The sequence below is a fragment of the Cupressus sempervirens genome, chromosome 1 (genome assembly GCF_028749045.1).
Source record: "Cupressus sempervirens isolate cs-2001-9-10 chromosome 1, ASM2874904v1, whole genome shotgun sequence".
NCBI lineage: Eukaryota > Viridiplantae > Streptophyta > Pinopsida > Cupressales > Cupressaceae > Cupressus > Cupressus sempervirens.
The window spans coordinates 251,131,396-251,151,838 of record NC_143118.1 but is presented as its reverse complement, the minus strand read 5'-3'; the positions used below and the strand labels follow the sequence as shown (position 1 = coordinate 251,151,838).

At 32.1% G+C, this 20,443-nt stretch overlaps 1 pseudogene; it reads right to left on the bottom strand.

Moving 5' to 3' along the window:
• Positions 1-19,779: 19,779 nt before the first annotated feature.
• Positions 19,780-20,443, bottom strand: part of LOC149577097 (UDP-galactose/UDP-glucose transporter 4-like) — a 78,081-nt pseudogene continuing 77,417 nt past the window's right edge.

Sequence of the window (20,443 nt, the reverse complement as noted above, 5' to 3'; positions counted from 1 at the left end):
CGTTAGAAGTCGGTGCAAATCTAGAAGAATCCAGAAATGGTAGCCGAACTTCCGGGAGGCATAACTTTTGAACCGTAGCTCCGATTGATGAACCGTTTACATTTTTGGAAAGATCTCAAAGCGCTCTATAGCTCTATGGAAAATCTTTGCTCGTCCCCCACTTTTTGACCCTTTTTGAGGTCATTTAATGCCCCAAACCTGACTTTGAAGCATTCTTAGGAGGTCTCCAAAACTCAAAAAATTGCAATAACTTTCAAACCGTGGGGCCTATTGACCTGATTCTTTTTTTGGAATGCTCTAAATCATGATTACATTCATCTGGCCAATTCACACCTTCTAGTTTACCGAAATGATGGCCAAATTGCATGCTCCTATTTTTTTGAGATTTTCAAACACACTGATAGTGGAACTGTGAGAGTTGGAACCTTTATTTGACCCAAATGGGTATCCAAAAATGTAAAGACATGAAACAGAAACTAAGTCTAAGTACATTTTTTTTTGGGTGACACAGGATTGCCCTTATACCTCTGGATGCTCCTGCATCAACATACCTGTGATGGTGGAAGATTAATCTCTTTTAAAATGCATTCATTAGGTTGAGAGGGTAAAAGAACATCACTTTTTGTTAGTGTGATCTCACCAACAATTTCTTCTTTTGTTTTTAAATATGAAGGCGAGGGCTTTGGGGCAACAACCTTTAGTGGGTTCAATGGGTAATGCCCCTTGTCAGTGCACATTTTGCCTCTTGTATTCCCTTCAAGTTTTGCATTTTTTAACAATATTCAACCAAAATTGATATACTTGAACAATATTGAAAAGGCATCATTTTTAACATTTTTCTTCAAAATTTGCTTGTCTTTATCAATAACTCACAAAAACTTATGATAAAGTAAAATTTAATTAACTTCTAAAGCAACTAATGAATCTAATTTCTAAGGCCTACTTGCAAACTCTAAAGAAATGCATCTATATAATTTAGCCAACACAAATAAAGATTAATTACTTAAGCAAGGCCAGTAGTTGTAAAAGATTTCATCCTAATACATTGTTCCTAACTCAAATCATCAAACTAACACGCCTTTGACACCTTTCCCTAGAAATGGTGCCAAAATGATAGGCCAACACTAGGTAAATAATAACAAAAGAAATAACAATTTATGATAGAATTTGACTAGTCTATACGTGTCAATCTAAGAGTGTAAGCTTACGAAAGGTGTCCGAGTAATATGCCATCAAGGGATGATAATTGTGATTTGAGTGATTATGGATGAAGGTAAAACACACAAAAATGAACCTATGGAAAAGTGAAATAAGACTGTGATAGGAACTGTCACTTCCTGTGACAGGAGCTTGACTGAAACCTACTAAAATAATTTGGACAATAAAAACATCAAAAATGAAAATGTCTTTCTACTAGCAATAACTATATAATTATTTACATTCACAAAAACTATGATAAAAAGTTAGTAATTCAAATTATAAGGAAATAATAATCATATTATACCAATGCAAATCTTATTACAAATTGCTACAGGAACAAGAAGCATATTATATCAATGCAAATATTATTACAAACTGCTACAGGAACAACAAGCATATTATATCAATGTAAATAAGATTACCAATTGATATAGAATCAACAATCAAATCAATTACTAATTCAAACTAAGATTTATATTAATGAAATAAAGACATACCACACTGAAATGAAAACCAAAAAATACACCAAATATTCCAAGCAGTGGGCCCCTCCTTAGTCCATCAGGTGGTGAGATAGAAAATGTTTCTTTCTTAAGAAATTTTGTTCATGCCAGGTCTATATTATTGTTTAGAATGTTTTTCATATAAAAATGCTCTTCTTGAGCTGATATATAAAGCTTCAATATAATAACAAACTCCAACTAATAGGGCATAAATTAGCATGGTTGGGTTCTAACTAATGACTAATAAGCCCATGTAATTATAGACCATACATCATAAGATGGATTCGTTTGCTATTATAATAGTATTTAGATATGAGGAAAATCTTAGCCCATGGGTTTCTTCTTTGTTGGATAAAAAAAATTTGTTATTGAGGAGATAGTAACTCATGCCCATGCCATAATATTCAATGTTTTGTAGCAAGAATATTATCTTCAGCCAAAACGATTTGCAACAATATGGAAAAATAGTTTGGAGTTTAGTGGTCTTGATTTTCATGTGAGACTATGATATCTCATCTCCTTGGTAGTAATAACCTTTTATCCTTGGTTGGATTCTTTTTTGTGCATGTAAGATTTCAGCTGAGCTAGAGGAGTTCTATGTTGAGTTGGTAATATGCTTATAACAGCAACAAAAGATAGAACAAACTTTGAAAATTGAAGTCCAAACCCATAATAATAAACCAAAAAAATCATGTTTTGAAAACAACCTATAACTTTTCCATCATTCACTTTTGAAAGATTCTACCAAGCGAGATTGTAATTGGATATGTTTTGGACAATACCCATGTCTTAGATTTTTGAGATTCATCTATATTTGTTCATGAAAGGAAATACAAAATTGCCTATCCTTATTTTTAGTTGCTAATTATTCTAGTCAAGTTCTTTGTCAACATACTCCATGGTCAATATTCTTGGAAGGAATAATGCTTTAAATTGTTGAGGAAATAATGAATCCCAATAAGATTCTTACATAGAAGGTGACAGGAAGAATCATAACATATTATCAACTTGTTAGATAAATATAATTTCATCTATTTATTCACATATTCTATCTAATAACTATATTAAATATTACTCATAAATATTAGATCATGTGCAAATAGAAGGAGAAAATGGAATAGAAAATGGAAATTGAAATGAATATGAAGGTTAAAATATGGCATAATCTAGGACATAAATTTCTCTCATCAATAGTCACCTTTAATTCTTCAAGCTTATCTATCTAATTATCCTCTTTCTTCTCTTCACCTTGTTTCTATGGTGTAGGTGAAGGACTTGCTTCTTGACCTAATCTAACTTCTATTACATCCTTCTCAACTGTAAGTAAGGCTTTCTTGTGAGAAATGAATGGCACTAAAGATAATGCAACTAGTGTTGTAATAACATTTTGTTGTCTAGTGATTGTACTCTATTTTTTTTACAATTTTTACCTCTAGGGGCACATTAGACGTATCAATTTGCTTCTCCCCTGCTTCCATATATACCTTTTCAAGTTCATCAGTTCTTACCAATACATGATTTGTGCATAACTATGTTGTCATGGTGGTACTCTTCAATATATTCTTTAAATAATCCTTAGTCAAAGGATTGATGTTCTAAGTAGAATTGTTAGTAATATCCTTTATTTGTATTAAATCCTACTTACTCACTTGGTCTACATGTGGAGGATTTTTTCATGGAACTTGTACCTCAAGTACACTTTGATCATCTTGTTGCTCTTCTTCAGTTGTAGCCTCTTCTTCTATTATTTCTTTCTCAGTGCCTCCCCCACTACCATCTTTGACTTAGTCATCTTTTGTAGTCTCTATCACTTGTTCTATTGTCTCTTACTCTAATTTCTTAGGGTCTTGCAATGTGTTCTCATCTTTCTCTATTACTATAGGAGTGGGTAACTTATAAATAGATCTCCAAATAGTTGTTCTTTTGGTTACCACATCCTTAATCTTCTTATTTAGTATATGGAAAGATCTATATTTGGGGAGAAACTTTGTTTTATGCTTTTTCATAGCCCTGGTAATCTATCATTTTGTCCAATTCTAGCATTACTTGGGCTAAAGTTGATTCCTTGCTTCATCTCTCTATTTTTAGGTTGTATTTCCATTTTTTCTCAACTCATTCATAAAGACTCTTATGTAATGAGTTAGAAATCTCTATATTTTTTGATTTGATTGTAGCCATTATTAAATATATGGCTTCCCCTATAGTATTATGTTCAACTTTTCCTATCTTATCAAAATATATGTGTGAAAAACTAGACAAATCTAGATTTAATTTTATAATTTCATAAAATTATCTAAATCAGAGGAGGAATTGTTTTTTACCACCTTGAATTGACTCATGTCATCAGATTTTGTCTTCTCCTCATTTGACTTAGGTGGAGCTATGTATTTTCTCCTTTCATATGTCTTCTTGACTAGTTGGCTTGGCTTTGTTGAAGCAATACTCCTCTTACCTTAAGGTATCTCAGAAACCTTGAATTTCTTAGTGGCTACCCTTGGGCTATCCCTAGTAATAAGAGCTTCTTGCTTCTATTGTGATAGTTTCACATTCTTCTTGGGTTTCTCCACTTTAGGTTCCTTAGCCTTTATTCTCTTTTTCATGGGCTTAGGTGCTTTCTCGACTTCTTCTCCCTTGGAACCTTCTTCATGAGATCACACATCTTCTCCTTGACCTTGAGTAATTTCCAAAGTATCGTAGACTTGTTCTTCCTCTTCTTCATCTTCATCTTCTATTTCATCTCCCCCTTCACCAAATATTTCTTTCAACTTCTTGACTATTTTTTTTCTTCTTCCTAAGAACAATAGTTGTTTTCAAATCCATGGTGATCCTAGACTTGGCTACCTCATTGTTTCCAAATGAGGTGGTACTTTTATATATTTCCTTTACTAGTAAATTTGTGATAGTTGCAAATGCCTTATTAATATTTATTGCATATGGTAAGGGCTTAAGCCATCTAACCCTAGGTAGGATTTCTTACACATATGTATAGTCAACATTAATTAGAAATAAAAATATCATCATAATGTTTCTCAACTAGTGACACTAGAATCCCTGGTCTCTACTTCAAAAACTTCTTAAATTATTCAAAATAAGTTGTCATCATTGACTCAAAGTCATCTCCAAGTTATTCTATGTATTCTACAATCTAAACTATGATAGACCTGTTGGTCTTCCATGAAATTTTACCAAATGAAGGAAATGTGTTGTATACATAAAAGAATGTAAAAACTAATAAATATCCAAATTTGTAAGATGCACTCTTTGTTTTCATTATGGCCTACAAGTTTTTAGATAGTTTCTGAAGTTGTAACTTGGCAAGGTCATAGGTGTGGTCTCTCTTTACTATTTTGTATCCTAAATCTACAGCCATGTAGGACCCACTATTCAATGTGCTAGATTGAAAGAACTTGTGAGCTATCACTCTCATAGAAAAAGAAATTAGGGGGTCTAAGATAGAATCTATAGACATTCCCTTATTATTCCATACTACATGTTGGGACTCAAAATTGAAGCCCTAATTTTGAGTACCATCCTAAAAATCAAGCCCTATAAGTGCTTTTTAATGCATGTGTACCCAACTGTCCTTTTAAGGTCTAAGAGGTGTTTAATATTTCTAATACCTTACATTCAACATATGCTTGCATCCCATAATTGTAAGTCTCTTCTAGCTATCCCCCCCATTCAACCCATTATTGATAACTAATCCAAGAAAAATTCAATGAGCTAAATTATTTGATGTGGGTTAACACTTTTAGTTGGGGTGAACATCTTGTGTTAACTTGATCTCTTCACCTGCTAAGTTGGCTTCATTCCTTCATGTGCTAAGTAAACTCAATTTTTCCTTTGCCTAAGTTGGCTGATTTTCCTTCATGTTCCAAGTTGTGGGTTAACACATGCATCTACAGGGGTTAACATTTCATGTTAACCATTTTTGCTATTTTGGGGAGTGACTTTTCTTGCTTTTGCAAAATGTTGAAATTGCATGCTGCCTACTCCACCATGCATTTGGGAATGTACTAACCAAAATATTCATGCCACATAGTATATCCTTCTTGTGTTGGGTTTTTTGAATCAAACGGTGTTCATATTTTCGCATCATTGCTTGGGCCTCTTCGAAGATATGATGGCTATTAGATTTTGGAGCATCTTTAGATATTTTAAATTGCATCTTAACTATATATTTGACATAAAGAGATATTGGATCTATGGTTTTTTTTTATTCTTCTACTAAGGAGATTTCTTGCAACATTTGGGCCGTCTATTTCAAAATAAAGATCTACATCAGTGGCTCATCTTATTGAGGGCAAATAAAATTTATTCCACATGAGTTAACTCTGCATTTTTGTGATGGGTTAACATTTTTTGCTATCCCATCCTACATTTTTTAGTAGGGACCTTTTTATCCCACATAGAAAACTGATAAGTGGCATCTAGCAATTGGTGAGAAATAAGGTAAAGTGATAAAATCAAATATTGATATATCTCCAGCTTACATGCATTCTGAAGATTTGAATTTTTTTAAAATAAGTTTGCGATATAATTAAGGTTTAGACTTTATTAAAAAGTTAAATACTTTCAACATTTAAATGGTTTCTTCATGGCCTAGAGAAAGAATTTTCAAATGCACACCAAAGGATCAATTTTTATCAGAAATGCATAGTGCAATATAATATTGGAATTAGGAGGATATGAGCTTTCCAAATCTATAGTTAGAGAACACACAAGTTTTTAGTGATAAGAGCTATAGATAGATTTGTAAAATGGGAATGTTCTTAGTAGAATGAGAAATTTTCATGATTGAGGATTAGATTTAGTTGGAAAGCAAACATAGAAGTGTGTTGACTTTAGATTTGGGGGAAATATTCTTGAGAGTGTTGTTTTTCTTTTAAAACCATTTGGCATGGGTTTTGGCATGAGTTTTATTGATAGTTTTGTGTCTTCTTGCAAATCATTTGTGTTCTCCATCATTTTGAAGATATTTTGATCACATTGAAGAAGAAGAATAAGATATGATTTTCAGTTATAAGAAGAAGGTAAAGTGACGTTTTTCATCTACAAGTGGAAGAGTTTCAAGTGGAAAAATGGTAGCATCTGATCTGATCTAGGATTTCTTAATTTCTATTTAGTCTCTTCTTCCTTCTTTCTCAAGGGCTCCAACCTTAAGATTTTTCTTAGATTTTTGAGACCAAGGTTCCAATTTGTTTGGATATTTTTGACAACTATGATACCACAAAGATGGTTCCAATTTGTGTTAAAAATTGTTTCAACTACTGTGATAACATTTTCTTCAATATTTCTCTTTTTTATGAGTAGCAATTGTAGTTTCTATTGAAGCATCTATATTATACAGTCATTTGTTGTGTATATTCTAAGTTTTGGCATATACCATGATGTCTTAGTTTCAAGTAGATTAATACAAAGCTTCATTTTCTTAGTTTCATTCTAATTCTCATCTCCTTCCTATGTTGTCTATAATGTTTTGTGTTTAAGAATAAAGAGCTTAAACTCATTTACAATCCCTTAAGGTTGTATGTCTGGATTGGTTTTCTATTGGAACAAAAAGCCAAATAAATTCTTATTTACCTTGATAGTGTTGCAGGTTTTACTAGGAGAATATTACAGTAAGTATGAGAGTTTTTATGAAGATAGATGTTTATTTACAAGGTTAATGGATAGATCAAATACCTAAATATATGAGTATATCTTAGGTATGCATGTGTATGTTTTGACTTACCTTATGCCCAATGGATAACTGACTAATCTACTAGGAGATTACATGTGTTTTTTGTTGTATACTAGGGTTGACAGTGTTAATGGATAGATCAAATACCTAAATATATGAGTATATCTTAGGTATGCATGTGTATGTTTTGACTTACCTTATGCCCAATGGATAAGGGACTAATCTACTAGGGGATTACATGTGTTTTTTTTTGCATACTTGGGTTACCTTGACAATGTTGCCAGTTTTACTAGGAGAATATTATAGTAAGTATGAGAGTTTTTATGAAGATAGATTTTTATTTACAAGGTTAATGGATAGATCAAATACCTAAATATATGAGTATATCTTAGGTATGCATGTGTATGTTTTGACTTACCTTATGCCCAATGGATAAGGGACTAATCTACTAGAAGATTACATGTGTTTTTTTTTGCATACTTGGGTTGTGCTAATTCTCAACATCATTAATCAAAATCTTTTCCCTTTCATGTTGAAGAGCTAAAAAGTGTTACCCTCACTTAGCTTGTGGATTTCATAGAGTTGCAATTTTCTACTGCATATCTTTGTCATTACATAAGTATAGGAGAAATAAGGGTTTTATCTACTTTATTTAGATTCAATGTATGCTTTTGAACAACTAGTACCATATAAAGAATCTATAGGTACACTTGCCTAGGTTTTGCGGAGCCTGAAGTAGAAGAAGGGTCTAGCCTTACAGTTGGCCCAGTGTCTAAAAGGATATGTTGTAGATGGGAAGTAGCTACCCCTAGACGTATCTCATTCTCATCGGGGTAATTTAAAACTGAGATGTTTCAAAACACAAACACTACACATGTGTTCTTTTAATTATCTCTTTTGAATCACTTCACATGCTCTTGGGTCGATCTAGTGTAGAATACCCTGACACTCGACTAATGATCCTTCTAGTGAACTTAATGGGTCCATTTTCTAGCCAAATAAAGTTTTCATGTATTCTACTAAGAACAATATTGATCCATTCAGTCTTGAATACATTAGGGAAATCTAGGGAATGGGTCAACCCTTTCCTTTCTACAATTTTATTCTTTTCCCTAAAGACTCCATCATCACAAAGTTGACTATACAATTTCCTGATCTCCATGTCACCTATACTTCCAACTTTTCATGTATAACAACACCTGACATCCTGGATCATTAAGACTTTTGATGGCATCATTGGTAGCACACTAGATAGGTCTCCTTTATATGCAATTTTAGGTATTTGTCTAACTACATTACTAATTAATTTCACATTCAACACTTCATTTCCCTCTTTCCCAAAACTTATAGAAGATCTTATTGTCATATTTAATACTTAGGGTTTATGAAAACTCAAATAGTGAAACTCAACACCAATAAAATACCTTTCTAATCTAATGAATATGTTAGGCTCTAGTTGAATCTGATTCACAAATGCAAGAATCTCATGTTTCAATTTTCCTTCATTCTCTTTGTTTTGTCTTTGATCTCAAATGAATGAAAATGAGTCAAGAAATGACTATGTATCCCCTAAAATTTACAATGAATTCTTAATGCTTACACAATTATAAGCTTGATTAATATAGGGTTTCCAAATCACTTAGCTTACACATGAATGTCACTTGACTTGGTTCACATAGCATGCTCGGCCAATACTACCATACCTTCATAGCTTGGCATCAACTAAAATTCCATTCATGCTCAGCAATAACTATAAAATCTTTCATGCTTAGTAACAACATGAAAAATAACAAAACTAAAGATTTCTTCCACATTCTAACTATTCCATTACATCTTAATTCATGCATATATAATCTTTTTATAACTCAGATTCTTGTAACAAATGTAAAATATATCATTGACATATTAGTTCCACTCATACCTTTTGATTTCCTAGTTAAGGGTGATGTGATCACTTGATCCATTGGATGAAATGATCTCACCTAAGCTTGACTTTCTCAACATTAACCTTTTCTTTTCCTTTATTAAATTCATTTCTTGGTACTTTTGACCTTGTTGTACAGTTTTTGCTAGTACAACTAAAGCATGTAGTTTGACTCAACCATCTACTATAATCACTTCTAAAGTGTGTTCTAATGCAATTCTTAAGAATATGTCCACACTCTTGATAATAGTGACAACTGTGCCTTGTATTGTAATCCTAATTTTAGGATTTTCGATTGTGTTGTACTTTTTTCTTCTTGTTTGATGTAAACTTAGTACTAGATCTGCATTCATATGATTTATGTCCATACTTATGATAATTGTGGAAATATCCTTCAAATATTTGCATGCTTAAGGTCTTGGTCCTACACTCATGTGGCTGATGTCCTTGCTTGTTGTACTTATGATAGTCCTAGAATTTTTTCTTAGGGTTCTTATTTGCATTGTTTCTTCTACAAACATTTGATGTATGACCTAACTTTCCATAATTATGACAAGTGGGTTTATAGTTCTTACCTTTTTTGTTTCTTTATTCACCATTTTTAGATTATTCTCCTTCCTTAATATTGGTGTATCCCATTCTAGTGGTATCATTGTTAGATCTAGGAGATCTAATCAATTTCTCAAAGTATTTGATGGTTTTATTAGGTTTATTAAAACTTTCATAAAATTCCTTTCCTCTTCTTAGTTTATTTCTCATGTTGTTCATTCTATAACTTCAGGGTTGTGATCTTAATGTCCTTTCCATTTAGTTCATGATTTGAAATCATTAATTGATTCATTGTATCTAGTTGCATCTTATAAATCCTTTGTACCTTTGTGGTCTTCTATTCTAGTTTTTTTGGTTAGTGTTCTTTTGCCATCTTCAATCATGATGTTGTCTTCCCTAGATTTTTTTTTCTACCTAGTCACCTCACACAAAAATACTAATTGGACTTGTTATTTTATCTTAAGATTTCTGACCACTTTAGTTAGTGCACCATTCTTTTTCATTAGATCTATAATTGCTACATCAAACTCACTTGAGTTTCCATCTGCAAACAATTCAATAGTGTCTTCCTCTTTGTAATGTGTGTCATTTTACTCAATAGCTATCTCATTTCTTCTCTTTAATGAGCACTTCAACTCATCTCTTACTTCAATCAACTAATGTAAGATAATTTTAATTTCAAACTTTTGGTTATCAATAACCTTTCCCAACTCGTAGACTTCCATCTTTAATATCTCTCCTCAAAGCTACAAAGCTTTCCTTTCTAGAGAACAAGGCTTTGATACTAGTTATTACAATTAACAATGGGAAAATAAACTCTAAGAGTGGGTGTGCGTGAATTGGTACTTCAAAACTTTAACCATAAAACATTTAGCACATAGCCATCTCATAATTTATCATGTTAGTTAAAATAGATAGCTACACATGTTCATCCATAGCATGAAACAAATAACACAATAAATTTATTACCTAGAAACCCTTCAATGAGAAGGTAAAACTAGAGTGGGGATGACACCCACAAATCTTCACTACTATAGTTATACTGTGTATCCAATGAAGGTTATAATTGTTTGATCATAAATTATGATGTACCCTCTAAAAGGTTAGGCCTATTAAAGGATTATAAAGACTATTAAATCTTATTGTGTTAATGGATTTCAACACCCTACTAAAAGTATGCATTTTCAAAGGACTTCAACTTATAGTAATGTAAACACCCTATTAAAGGATTTACAAAAGCCTGCTAGGACTACTTGATTAAGATATTTTCACTAATTCACCTATTAGAATGTTTCAACCTTGATCCTTTGATTAACACCTCTCTGCTAGATATCATATCTCCTCTTTCCTAATGTGTACTTGGTCCTCTTTATCAGATGTATCTCTTCTTTCCTTTAATGACTTTGCTCTGTTCTCTCTAAATGATTATGGAATTCATTCCTCACTCACAACCTCCTTAGTCACATGAAGGCTCTATTTTTACTTAGCATTTTCCCTTCTCTTCTCGTCTACCCATGCATACTCTTTAGGTTTCTCCCTCCTTAAGAAGACTTAGGTGAGCTAGGGTTTGTTAGGAATCAATGATTATGACTCATCGATTTTACCACTTAGAACATCTCTTAATCTGGTTGGTTGCATGCACTACATAGGGAATCTTAATATGCCTTCATATATATCTTCTAGAATTGTAAAACAATCCTTAAGTCATCCCAATAATAGTTTACATAAGAGTTTGTGTCATTACAAACAACTATGGCCAATACTATTTACTCGACACTTGAAAGCTCTGATGCTTGGCATTCACAATTTCCTTAATGTTGTAACTCAGCTCCTGAATGACTTAGCATTCACTATTTTACTCCACATATGTTTTGCTTGGCACTTGAGTGACTTGGCACATACTAGTGCTCGGTACTAACTACATATATTGTGTGACATACACTACTTACTCAACACATACAAAGTTCTATTAAGTAATAGCTTAAGTGTATTTTCACTACTTTTCAAAACCAAAATGAGATCAACATACCTATGATGTCAAGTGGCTTTAATAAAACTAAAAATTGAATATAATAGGGTGGCCAAATTAAGTCACCCATAAACCCATATCTTATCCTATCAAATGGAATATAGGAGAAACCACACTAAAACTCTTAGGGTATGTTTGGTTTGTGGAACTATAGAAATAAAGTTTCCTACAAATCTTGATTTAGCCAAATCAAGATTTTGCAAATCTTGATTCTTACTTTTGAGATTTTACTTGAATCATTAATTTCACATGGAAGATGAGTAGGAAGAGACATTTTAAGCATTTAATTATTCAAATTAGAATTGGAAGATGAGTAGGAAGATACATTTTATGACATTCCTCATAAGATCATCTTAGATAGAGACTCCCTATTTACATCATATTTTTGGAGAGAAATTCAAACAACATTAGATACTAGGCTCAATTTTTGTACAGTGTATCACCTGCAGATAGATGGATAAATAGAGAGGGTTAATCAAGTATTGGAGGATATGTTATAGATGTATGTGATGAATCATCAAGTTAAGTGGGAGGAGTACCTACATATTGTCAATTTTTCCTATAATAATGGGAATCATTCATCCAATAGCATGCTACCCTATTAGTACTTGTATGGTAGACCTTGTAGGACATCACTGAGTTGCAAAAGGATCGAGGATATGGTATAAATTGGACCTCAATTAGTTAGGGATATGGAGCAGTAAGGGGTACTAATTAGGCAGTGCCTTAGAGATGCTAAGGATAGATATAAGAAATATTCATATATAAAGAGGTTTAATAGAATATAAGGTTGGAGATAGAGTCTTCTTGAAGTGTGACCACTCAAGAGTTTAATCCATTACAGAAAAGGCTCTAAGTTAGGACTTCATTTTGTTAGAACTTTTGAGATTTTTGAGTGGATAGGACCAATTTATTTTCATCTAGCATTTCCACTAGCCTATTATGCATCCACTATGTATTTCATGTTTTTATATTGTGAAATTATATTTATGAGGAGTCTGGCATCATAGATTGGAATGCATTGCAAGTGGAGTCATATGGTTAGCTACCGTTGGAGACCATTCACATTTTGGCCAAATAGACCTTGGCACTTTGAGGCAGAGATGTAGACTAAGTTAGGGTCTAGTGGGATTTTGATGATAAGGCCACAACTTCATGAGAGGATGCATTGCAAATGTGATCACATTATCCATAACTTTTTGATGAATTCTAGGAGGAAGTTCATGCCTAGGGGGAAGGATGCGAGGCCTCACCCTGATCCATCACATCATAGTGATATATTCATGTGTTGATACCTTATAATTCAATATTTGATAAACTTTGGATTCAATTAGATAGTGATTCATGTTATTGATGATGTATGATGTTTTCATTTTGATGATCCTTACTTACATCGTAGAGTAGGACCTATCTTATATGTTATGATGATTTAATACATATGTTTCAATGGTTCAATTGTTATGATATAAATAAAACCATAGTGATATTCAAATTAATAAACTAGTTAGGTTTAGAGTAATAATTTATTTTGATGTATATATCATGATGTTTTAATATTACTATTTTGTACAACATTAATTACAAAAAAAAACGGGTGATTAAACTTAGGAATTTTACAAATGGATATTGTTAAGTTAGAAAAAGTAATTAGATCATAGGGTTTTAGAGTTTAGACATGTATGACTTGTTAGTTATATTAGATACTTATTTTAATACTTGTGAAATAAATTTAGAAAATGTGCAATTAAGGAGGCCTTAAGATAATGGGTATAGAATTACTAGGATGTCTCTTAAGGTAAATGTTGGAAAGGTCAGTAATGTTTAGATTTTCTTAACATTTATTTATGTCATTTTAGATTTGAACTATATAGGTAATTTGGGATTTGATAATTATGTTTAGTGTTAGTGAAAATTATTTACTTTAACATTTTAAATAACTATGGGATGAACTCAATGTACTATAACCTTGTAAGATTTTAATAGTTACAAATTCCCTAGGTAGTAAGCTTTCTTTGAATGTTAACAATGGAATGCATAAACTCAATCTTTTAAATAATAACCTAACTAGTTCAAACTCAATATATGGAATTGAAAACCAAAATTATCTCTTTGGCTCAATGATGTGCCTATATTTCATGACCTAATAGTTTAATCAATCAAACTTGATTAACCTGTACTAAGTGTTCTTGTATCACAATGACATTATGGTTTCGAACTAGTAAAGTATGTTTTCAAAACTGACTCTACCCCATAGTGAAATGTTAATAAAAAATAATTTTTATTTCTAAATCCTATAAGCTATAATGATATAATATCAGTATACCTAACTGTACCTTATTTCTGTTACCTTGAACAATTATTTAATCCTAAAACTAAAACCTTGGGACACTAGTAAACTAATCATGCTACCTCAAGATTGGAACTCAACTTTACCATGTCATTATTTTTGGAAGCATAAATGCTGATGATATCATTGACATTATAGTCATGTTTATTATTAGTGACACACATTTATTTAGATTATAAGTATCTACTAAGAATATTTTTTAATTAGTAGAGTTAACCAAGCATTTCAGTCTCTACCGAGTTCTACAACTGCTACCAAATCAAAAATATAGTATTCAATTTGTACCGAGTAGTTTCTAGCATAATGGTGATCACTAGTGTAAACCAAGCTTCATAAGGTTTACCAAGTTCCTTAGTGAAAACTAAGTTATGTAGAGCTTACCAAGTTCATAGTATTAATAATGAGAATCTAGTGTTGACTTAGCCACTTAGTGTTAACCAAATGATTCAGTTTCTATTGAACCATGTAGTATGAATCAAGTGATTTAGTTTATATGCCAAGTTTCATAGTATTCACCAAGTCACTAGTGTAGTTTGAGATCAAACTACTTTGAAAGTAATCAATATAGATCAAGCTTCTATGTCTACCAAATGCATGACGATGTTGAGCATTGACTATGGATGCCAAGTACCATAATCTCACAAAGCTAGTCTTTAGAACTAGAGTTCTTGTAGTTTGGCCGACTTTGTGTATTTTTTGTAAACTTATATTGTAGCTTCACTAGTATATTTGGGCTCATTTTTTACCTTTATTGGTAAAAATTTTGACCTAGGTTGGTAAAAAATTTCTTGTCAAAATCTTGACCAACTTACTGGTTCATCAACATTTTGACCAATACATTGGTTGAAAACTTTCAAAATTGTTGGCACAATTTCTACCAAGAATTGGTTGAAATTTTGACCAATGCTGGTAGAAAAGTAAACATCATTGGTCAAAATTTTGACCAATGTTTGGTGGAAAACACATAGCATTGGTCAAAATTTTGACCAATGCTTGGTAGAAAATTACCAAGTATTGGTCAAAATTTTGACCAATGCTTGGTCAAAATTTTTTTGAGGCTCACACTTGTTGTGGTCCACTTCAACAATGGCCCTTCTTGTGAAATTGCTATCTAAAAAATTTCTAATGAGATAATATGTTATGAGCTCTTCATCAGTGGGATGGAAAGTGAATCCAAGACGTAGTTGTGCATCACCCATATCATGATTGTAACTAAAGTTAAGAGTGTCTATTATTAAATTCTATTCCCTATCACCCATATTAATTTCCTTTACTATTCATAATTCACATGATGCATTTATTCTATTTATTTTGATTTTCTCAATATAGGTTATGACTATTATATAGAATTCACTCTTATTATAGTCATAAACTATATTGAGAAAATCAAAATAAATAGAATAAATACATCATGTGAATTATGAATAGAAAAGGAAATGAATATGTGTGATAGGGAAGAGAATTCAATAATAGAGGCTTTTAACTTTAGTTATAGTCATGATATGGGTGATGCACAACTGCCTCTTGGATTCAAATTCCATCCCATTGATGAAGAGCTCATAACACATTATCTCATTAGAAAGGTTTTAGAATTTCACAAGAAGGGCCATTGCTGAAGTGGACCTCAAGAAGTGTGAGCCTTAGGGAGCACTCAATTCCCTCCTTTATTATTCACTATGTGTATAATCCCACACACCCATTTGATCTCAAATGATGATATGTATTGAATTCTAAGTGTCTATGCTGAGTTCTCTAAAACCATCCATTTCATGCCTTCATCTGTACACAATGTCTTTCTAGTTTCTTTCTACTTGCATGCCCATTTCATTTCATATGATCATCTAACAATTGTGTCACTCTTAGCTTTCAATTATTTCCTCTTGATTGATCATCTCATAACTGTTGAATGAGAGCTTTGGGATAAGCTATAGGCATTCATCAAAGCATAAAGGATTTTTTCAAACGGTGTAGATGAAGTAGTGGCATTTGCCTTGGGAGACATGCTTGCAAAATGGAAGCATAGATAAGTCATGTGATCTATTTGACAAGATGCCTAAATGTAATGTGGTCATCAAAAGCCATAGTTGTTGGATATGCACAAAATAGATATATTGAGAGAATATATTTGTTTAAGTTGCAACTGCCTTGCTAGACATGCATACAAAATGTGGAATCATAGGTAAGGCATTTGAACTATTTTATTGACGACCTCCATGAAATGTCATCTAATGGCAAGCTAATATTGCGGGATATGCATATTGTCAAAGTAAGAACCAGTAGCAATATCACATTCAAAAATCCAAGGAAATCCATAATGCATACTAGTTCTATTTCACTTTTAGGAGTACACAACTAAAAATCCTTATATAAAAGGAAAACTATTTAGATATGATTATATACTCTATTGAAGCATTGAGAATTTGGCATATTGTATAACCCAAGGTGAGGACAAACAACAATCTAATTTTCATCTTCCATCAAAGCCCCACCTAAAAACTATGATGTTAGAAAATTTATTGTACACAACCTAAGTAGGTGAATTAAAACCCAGGTTATAGGTTAGAATTGTTCTTAAAGGAAGCAAAAGAATTTTCCAAAAAGCCTTTGGTATATATCCTTTACTTCTTGTTGGTAATGTCTACACCAATTAGCATGATTGATGACATTTGGAAAAGGCTTATGCTGCATTAAATGAATGAGCATCTAGGGGTAACACTAGTTGGAAAAAGAGCACCTTGTGAGTGATACAAGCTTCAATATCCCACAAAGCATTAAATTAGCATGACTAATGAAATTTGGAAATGGATTATGTTGTATTAAATGAACAAGCATCCATGGGTAATGCTAGTTGAAGCAAGAGTACCTTGTGAGTGGTACAAGCTTCAATATCCCACAAAGCATTAAATTAGTCCATTGGCAAAGGTATGTTCAATCAAAGTTCATGTTGAGCATTAATGGGCAAAGCATCATCATACAGAACAAAGAGTTAATCTAAATGAGAAAAGAGAAAAATGTAGAGTCAATCCAAAATGTGAATAGTCAAGAAACAAAATGTTGGAAAATCAATTTCAATTAATTTTTCATAATGAAAAAGATGAACTACTAAAGGGGCCAACTCTTGGTGAGGAAAATGGAGGCATTCTATTCTTTTTAGTAGACCATGACCATTGAACAAGAAGGAAATACTAAGCAGTTTGGAAAGAGAGATCAATTAATTGCATACAAGGTTAATAGGACCTGCAATATTTTTTTTAATCTATATCATTGCTACTCATTGTTTTTTCATATTTAAATTGGACATAGAACTATGGTATTTCACTATTTTTCATCTTTATAGTGCATCAGGGCTATGTGCATTAAATATGCATGTAGGTTGCAAGGACAAAGGGTACCATTAATTTGGTATAATATCCTTGATTGCATCATCTATTCATCAGTGTAGCTAATGACCTAAAGAGGTATATTATTTCACATTCAAAATATGTTCTCAATTTCCAAAAACATGATAAATGTCAAAGATAGTACTAGTTAGCATGTTTAACTAGAAATAAAGATACTCCAGAAATAACTAAATTTAAAAACTCCAATGCACATTATGGTTCAAGTCCAAAACTATACCATAAAGCTATGCAAATGAGACACAAGATTCATGATAGTATTTTGGTGTCACCGTGTGTTGTGTACTATAGTAAAGACCAATTTTCCAATTCCATCTCTTTAGATGGGCAAAGAATATCAAATTATCACAATATAGTTGTACTAGTTTCAATATTATAGAAAAGATTGGCACTACCCTGCAATCTAATTTCAAATTTATCTACTGCTAGAATAATCAAATGTCCATTTCATGGCTATTGTGAAAGAGAGTACATTAATATTCTATAAACTTAAATCTCCAGGAAAGGAAATTTTAATCCTACATCATCAAGATGTTGAACTAAACTTTAACAAGAATTGACCCCACAACTTAACCTACCAACATACATAAAGGTAAGTTTGTTGAAAAATTAGGTAGTTGAAACATCTCAAGATCTATTAGTGACATCATCTATAAGATATTATGTATTTGAATTGATGTTCTCAAATAGGCTATTAGTTATTATATATTGATCTTTTCTTCATAAGATAAAGCCATCTAGTAGTTATTAGTTCAAAATGCCCATCCATGACTTTCATAGTACTTAATGTTTAAGAAGTATCAGAAATCATGAAAATGACAACATTCTACATTTTTTATTTGGTGTAAAAGGACAATTCCCTCATAAAACTAATGGTAGAAATTGGATGTCAAGGATCACCCAACTTCATAAGACAAAAAATAAAACATCCCACCTTAGAAGTGGGCATACAAACCTATTTATTGATCTTTGATCTTTCCATAAGATATCAACAAAAGAGTGGTAGGCTATGGAAAGAAAAATGTAATCTACATGAAACAAGTTCAATCAACTAGTCTACATTTTATCTACCATGTAAGGGATGATTAAGATTTTATACATTCCAAGGATATTCAAAAATACATAAGTTAATAAACCATTATATGGTAACAACATATATATGCATTTGATATAAGAAAAAGGTAAGAAATCTTGGATGTCTCACCTCAATTGGTGTCAATAATTCTAAAGGCTTCTCCCAACTAGACTGCCTTGTCCTTTTATTGTAATAGTATCTACATGAAAAAATAAATCTTAAGTTCACTAGTATGATCTACAGATATCTAAAACATGCATGAACAAAATTTAACTTGATCCTATAAAGGAATACTACATATAGACTAAGCCAATAAGGATGGCTAAAAAAAAACATCCCCCATTGTTAAAAATGACTATCAAAACCTTAAAACAAATTTTTTTGCCTTTTTTGAAAGGTCAAATAAATAGATATGTAAATAACTGCCAAACACATATCTCAAAATAAGACCATGTCAAACCCAGCTTGACTCAGTAATGTTGTTTATTAAAATAATAAAATCTGATCCAATTCAAATGTATCAACTTAGTACCTCCTTCCATCTCTAGAAGTATGCTCTTGCCACTCTAAAGAACTTTGTGAATTAGAATTCAAAGGTCATACAAGAGGTCCCTAAGGAAATCCAAAAGAACTATTAATTTCATGGAAATTTTCAAGTTGAGGTGACATATTCATAGGCTATTATAATTGCTGAGATTCTTGGGATTGAGAAGGCCTAGTTACCATTGGCCTTGGTTGCTAAAGATATGACATAGATGGTTCCTATGATAATGGTGGTGCCTGATGCTACTACCATGGGTGTAGAGGCATGTGTTGCATCTATGGTGGGTATTGAATAGGTTGTGGTTGGACAGACATGTTTGGTGGTGGCATGTCTTGTGCTACAGGCCAAAACTGTTGTTAGCTAGATTCATAAATTGCTAATTTGTCTATGGAGCTACTCCTAGTCTAAACCATTGTCAATCATTAGACTTCTTTATTAAAAACTTTAGGGAGAATAAATCCAAATGCTAATGTTTTTGTGCAAACTTCCAAACTAGAACTAACAAAATAGTTATGATTAAAAAATTTTCATAGATGAGACAACATACTTGGACTAGCATTGGAGGTCCAAAGTTCTAAGGCCCTGAAGATATCATACCAGGGGGTTAAGGTGGCTAACAAGAGATAAAAGTAGAGATAATTGGGGGGGTAGAGAAGAAAAGAAAGAACAAATAAATTTTAGATCATTAGATCTCTATAAATGTTAAGGAATATTTATTTCAAATTTTTCACAAATACTTACCAGTGGTCTAGAAGATGGAGGGAGGACTAGAAGGATGCCCAAAGAGTTATTGAGTAGTTAATGAGCTTAGCCCTAAATTTTTGATTAGATAATAGATATAATTTATATTCTTCGAAATAGTTAAAACAACACCTCAAGACTACATAAAAGGAACTAAATGCTTAAAACATTTTTTTGTGAAATGTGTGATTATGTACATTGTCACAACTAACTACTCAAACCCCACTAAACATCACCAAAACATCAGCAACATAGCACTAATAATAATAGCATAACAAATCAAGACATGCCCCACACATCACTTCAAACTATTATGTTCCAAAGAAGAGGTGCCTATTGTCAAATATTCTGGGTAGCCATCGCAAATAGAAAACAAAGCACTAAGGAAATTAGAAACACTGCTATATATGGTAAGCATGATCTTCACAAATGGATTTTGGCACCTTCTAC